The sequence below is a fragment of the Salmo salar genome, chromosome 10 (genome assembly GCF_965601325.2).
Source record: "Salmo salar chromosome 10, fSalSal1, whole genome shotgun sequence".
Lineage (NCBI taxonomy): Eukaryota > Metazoa > Chordata > Actinopteri > Salmoniformes > Salmonidae > Salmo > Salmo salar.
In genome coordinates, this window is record NC_138300.1 from 7,496,646 (window position 1) to 7,502,645 (window position 6,000).

Consider the following 6,000-nt stretch of genomic DNA (forward strand, 5'->3'; position numbering starts at 1 on the left):
TGAGGGGGATTCTACCGTGGATAAGGGCAGCATTTCCTCTACTACATACCGATCTACAAGCTTGTTCAGCTCTCCCTGGGTTGCAGCCTGTCCTCCTGAACGATTAAAATCAAGCCTTGGTCGAAAGAATGAGGTAGGCCAACAGTCATCTTCAGCAGCAGTGGTCATGCTTTGGGTCTTTCGCTACGAGTTTTGTCTTGGCACTTTGCTTTTGCAGGCACTCCAAGATATTGGAGGTTGTGTTCCTAGCAGTGGAGAGGTGTTTCTCTCTTGGGCACAGTTTACATTTTTCAGTTATATTCTTGTCATTTTGTCCTCCTACCAAATCAAAATAACGGGAGTGCTTCCACACTGAGAAACTCAATGTTTTAGACGCTTCTGGCCTTTTTCATCTCCCTCACCAATGCAGTTAGTAGCAGTGCGTGCGTAAACAGCAACTTGGTGAGAGGATGTCAGACTCTGGACAAAAACATTTACAATCTGGGGCGGGGGGGATTTTTTTTTTTTTGCGCCAACAGAGAAGGAATAATAATCATCACAAATATGTATTTGGATCAATAACTGTAATAGGAAGTGAATTATAACAAAAGTAACAAAGTAACGGCGACCTCTCTGTGATCAGTAACTAAAATATTATTACTCAAATTGGAACAGTACTCCGTTATATTACTCGTTACCGCAAAAAGTTATTAATACTGTAACGTGTTACTTTGTAACTAAAAACCTCCAACACATTTTTACAATTTAGTCATTTAGCAGACGCTCTTATTCAGAGCGACTTACAGTAGTGAATGCATACATTTAATTTCATGCATTATTTTTTTGTACTGGCCCCCCGTGGGAATCGAACCCACAACCCTGGCGTTGCACACACCGTGCTGGCGTTGCAAACACCATGCTCTACCAACTGAGTCACAGGCAAGACCAACACTGCTTGTGACCCATCAAAAAATGATATGCGGTGGCCAGTAATGGTTCAGCAGAGACCAACAGTTCTAATTTGCTTCACTTTGTATCAACCTGCTCTGGTTTGTGTAAATGTGGACATATTTTTAAACAAAAGAGGTGGTATAATTATGCTTACTGAAGTCTCAGTATGCGTTGTAATGCCTGGAATGATTTGCTCAATGTCAGGATTATATGAATATTAATTTGTAAACAAAGCTTTTTGTAAAGAATTGTGTACACTCTGTCACAGACTTTGGGCCATTCACTGCTTCGGAAGAAGTATGATTGGTTTGTTTTCTAACAATAGTGATCACCTATCATCCCATCTCTCAAATACATACTTGTCTAGAATGAAAAATATTGTTTGTTCAATGTTATGAGGCATGGGCCATCTTATGGTGTTATCTAGGAATCTGGTTATGGTTTCTTTCAATAAGAAAATCTCTCAGATTGATTTATCTCAAGATTGCAGGCTTCACTGACAGACACAAATTCTTTGAAAGAGCATAATACTGATAACATGCATATGCCCTGCAGCAGTGGCAAAAGGTTGGAAAAGTATGGGAATAACAAATAATACAAAAGACTCATTCTTTTGTGCAAAATTAACATGTTTGAATTGATGAGGAAATGTGCATCATACTGTAAATGCTAGTATCTATTAGCACTATATTTCTGTGTGTAAGTGGTCTCCCTCTATTGCTTTCAACACATACAGTGAGTGGGTGGATCAATCTTTTATCCATTTCCAGTGACTTAATGAATATAACCCATACTATTTACTCTATGAGCTGTATGAGACCTTGTCCTTGTCCATTCCAAAGAGCCTCATCTGAAATATTGTCACCCTTTGAGTTGTCACCGTTTGTAAGGACATGCATATTTGATCCTTGAATGAAAGACCCCCCCAAAATAACTGCTCGGTCAAAGTTGTCAAAATAACAAGAAACTCAAAAGGTCATATCTGACAATGATGAAGAATAGGTCTCTAGGATGAGGACAGTGGTTTCTAACCTCCCCCACCCGAACAATAATAAAAATCTAATGTATTAGTGCACTAATCTGTCCAAGTTAATACACTCTTGTACTAATTAAGATGAATACTATACCAAGGATAGAGATGAGCAAATATGTGACATCACAAGTCCCCTTAGAGGTCAATAATCTTTTAGAATAATTGCCTGCAGTTTTAATTGAGGGAAAAAATAATTATTTCTTACATATTCATCATTGTAAATGCACATTCCTCCCTCCAATTGTGTATTCTTATTCATTTGACTAATTTAAAAGTAACTTCTTTGTGCTGGTATAAAGGATTGCAATTATAAAAGTCTTAAATACATGTAACTTATTTCCATAAAACATTATTGTTCTAAATACATTGGAGGGGACTGCTCAGCAATGCATAAAAAGTGGCCAAAATTAATGCTTAATAGTACCGCAGAAGTGCTGCAGGGGGTCCGCATTTTATTTAATATAAAAAGAAAATGTATGTGAACATTTATTATTTTATGAATGTCTCTCGCTGCTACAGAATACCATCATAGGTACCATTTTTATGTCTCTGTGTCCAGTATAAAGGAAATGCGAGGTAGTTTCACGAGCCAATGCCAACTAGCATTAGCGCTATGACTGAAAGTCTACAGGAACAGTTAGCATGCTAGCTGTTCTTGTTCATCCGACTCTGGGGAAGTAGATAGCCTAAAACGCTTCGTTGCCAAAATCTCTAACTATCCCTTTAATATGGAGGAAATTACAGTCATTGGAGCTAATTACAGGTTTTTTGGTGTATAGAAAATTCTAATTCTAAGTGGTAATTTTCGGGGTGGAAAACATGGAGAAAAGATATTGAACTATATCGATTGTTGAATAATACCATCTTTGAGAACTAACAATCCAATTAGATCTAGACAGTTAGGGAGAATTGAAAATGTATGGCATATACTCATTGATTTTGTTATAATGTTTGAGCAGAGGAACACAGCATTAGCCATGACAAAGAATTGCAGTAAATTAGCTTTAAACTGCAAAATTGTCTCTACACTCCATGTCAAACTGTATAGAATTGCAGAAAATTTGCTTTACAACAGGAGCATTTTCTCTACAAGATACCTTTCTAGCTCATAGACTATGCGAACAATAAACTGTGGGGAGGTCAGAATAATGAAACTGTCAAACTTCCAAATCTCCTTATTTTAAAATGTTGATTACAGGTTTTACTTCTACTTGCCATTATCATTCACCTGATGATAAGGCAAGATGTGACTTTTTTTGTGATAACATATAATGGGGGTCGCTGGGGCGCCGGTTTGCCTGGGCGGGGGTCCCTGGGCAAGAAACGTTTGAAAACCCCTGGCCTAGGATATTCTGTATGTACCAGGGTTGGTGGCACTAACCGCTGGACCACATTGTTAAGGTTAGTGTACAGAGCCCTAGAGTAGGTCCCTGGAAACATCAGCTTTGCAAGCTTTATTTGTAAAAAGTATGTAAATATTTAAAGTATGTAAATATATATAGTATGTAAATATTTTCAATATACAGTTGAAGTCGGAAGTTTACATACACCTTAGCCAAGTACATTTAAACTCAGTTTTCACAATTCCTGACATTTAGAAATTCCTGGTCAGTTAGGATTACCACATTATTTTTAGAATGTGAAATGTCAGAATAATAGCAGAGAGAATTATTTACTTCAGCTTTTATTTCTTTCATCACATTCCCAGTGGGTCAGAAATGTACATACACTCAATTCGTTTTTGGTAGCATTGCCTTTAAATTGTTTAACTTGGGTCAAACGTTTCAGGTAGCCTTCCACAAGCTTCCCACAATAAGTTGGGTGAATTTTGGCCCATTCCTCCTGACAGAGCTGGTGTAACTAAGTCAGGTTTGTTGGCCTCCTTGCTCGCACATGCTTTTTCAGTTCTGTCCACAAATGTTCTATAGGATTGAAGTCAGGGCTTTGTGATGTCCACTCCAATAACTTGACTTTGTTGTCCTTAAGCCATTTGTCACAACTTTGGAAGTACGCTTGGGGTCATTGTCCATTTGGAAGACCCATTTGCGACCAAGCTTTAACTTCCTGACTGATGTCTTGAGATATTGCTTCAATATATCCACATAATTTTCCTCCCTCAATATGTCATCTATTTTGTGAAGTGCACCAGTCCCTCCTGTAGCAAAGCACCCCCACAACATGATGCTGCCAACCCGTGCTTAACGGTTGGGATGGTGTTCTTCGGCTTGCAAGCCTCCCCCTTTTTCCTCCAAATATAACGATGGTCATTATGGCCGAATAGTTCAATTTTTGTTACATCAGACCAAAGGACATTTCTCCAAAAAGTACGATCTTTGTCCCGATGTGCAGTTGCAAACCGCAGTCTGGCTTTTTTTATGGTGGTTTTGGAGCAGTGGCTTCTTCCTTGCTGAGCGGCCTTTCAGGTTACGTCGATATAGGACTCATTTCACTGTGGATATAAATACTTTTGCAACTGTTTCCTCCAGCATCTTTACAAGGTCCTTTGCTGTTGTTCTGGGATTTATTTGCACTTTCGCACCAATGTACTTCCTGAGCGGTATGACAGCTGCGTAGTCACATGGTGTTCATACTTGCATACTATTGTTTGTACAGATGAACGTGGTACCCTCAGGCATTTGGAAATTGCTCCCATGGATGAACCAGACTTGTGGAGGTCTACAATTTTTTTTCTGAGGTCTTGGCTGATTACTTTTGATTTTCCCATGATGTCAAGCAAAGAGGCACTGAGTTTGAAGGTAGGCCTTGAAATACATCCAAAGGTACACCTGCAATTGACTGAAATGATGTCAATTAGCCTATCAGAAGCTTCTAAAGCCATGACATCATTTTCTGGAATTTCCAAGCTGTTTAAAGGCACAGTCAATTTAGTGTATGCAAACTTCTGACCCACTGGAATTGTGATACAGTGAATTATAAGTGAAATAATCTGTCCATAAACAATTGCTGGAAAAATTACTTGTGCCATACACAAGGTAGATGTCCTAACCGTCTTGCTAAAACTATAGTTTGTTAACAAAAAATGTGTGGAGTGGTTGAAAAACAAGTTTTAATGACTCCAACCTAAGTGTATGTAAACTTCCGACTTCAACTGTTATTAAAAAACATTTCTGGAGTACCAGAATGGCATACATCTCAAATCTATTACTCAACGGTTTATCATGCCAATTTAGCCTGAATGAAATCTTTCCAATCCAATCAAAAGTTTTGGTTGATTATAAACTGAGTATACCAAACATTAGGAACACCTCCCTCATATTGAGTCCTTTGTGTAGTGGACTATTCTTGATACACACGGGAAACTGTTGAGCGTGAAAAATTCCGCCGTTTTGCAGTTCTTGACACAAACTGGTGTGCCTTGCACTTACTGACATACCCTGTTCAAATGCACTTAAATATTTTGTTTTGCTCATTCACCCTCTGAATGGCACACATACACAATCCATGTTTACGTTGGTTTAAGGCTTAAAAATCCTTCTTTAATCTGTCTCCTCCCCTTCATCTACACTTATTGAAGTAGATTTAACGAGTGATATCAATAAGGGATCATTGTAATCACCTGGATTCACCTGGTCAGTCTATGTCGTGGAAAGAGCAGGTGTTCTTAATGTTTGGTATATATAGACCAGATAAATGTGATGGAAAAAAACACGGAAAAATAACTCTTATTTGCGAAGACAATGAATGGAATGGTTCGGTCCCAGTTTCTGAAGAGATACTTTGTAATTGCACTTAATTACTCGAGCATGTGAAAGTGGGTATAATGTCCTTACACAGGTGTGCAAAATGGGATAGTATTTTAAAAACTGGTCCCAGGGACTCCCATACTGTAAAAATAGAAAGACTCAAAACATCATGATTGTGTATTGAAACCATGAAAAGCAATGCATCTAAGCTGAGATCTGATGTTAGGAGGGTGTTTGAATTTAAACCCTATGTAAGTGTTATGACACAGGAAGTGTTTAAAAACAGAATTGAAGCACCCTGAAACACCCAAAGTGGCTATTTCAGTCTTCCCT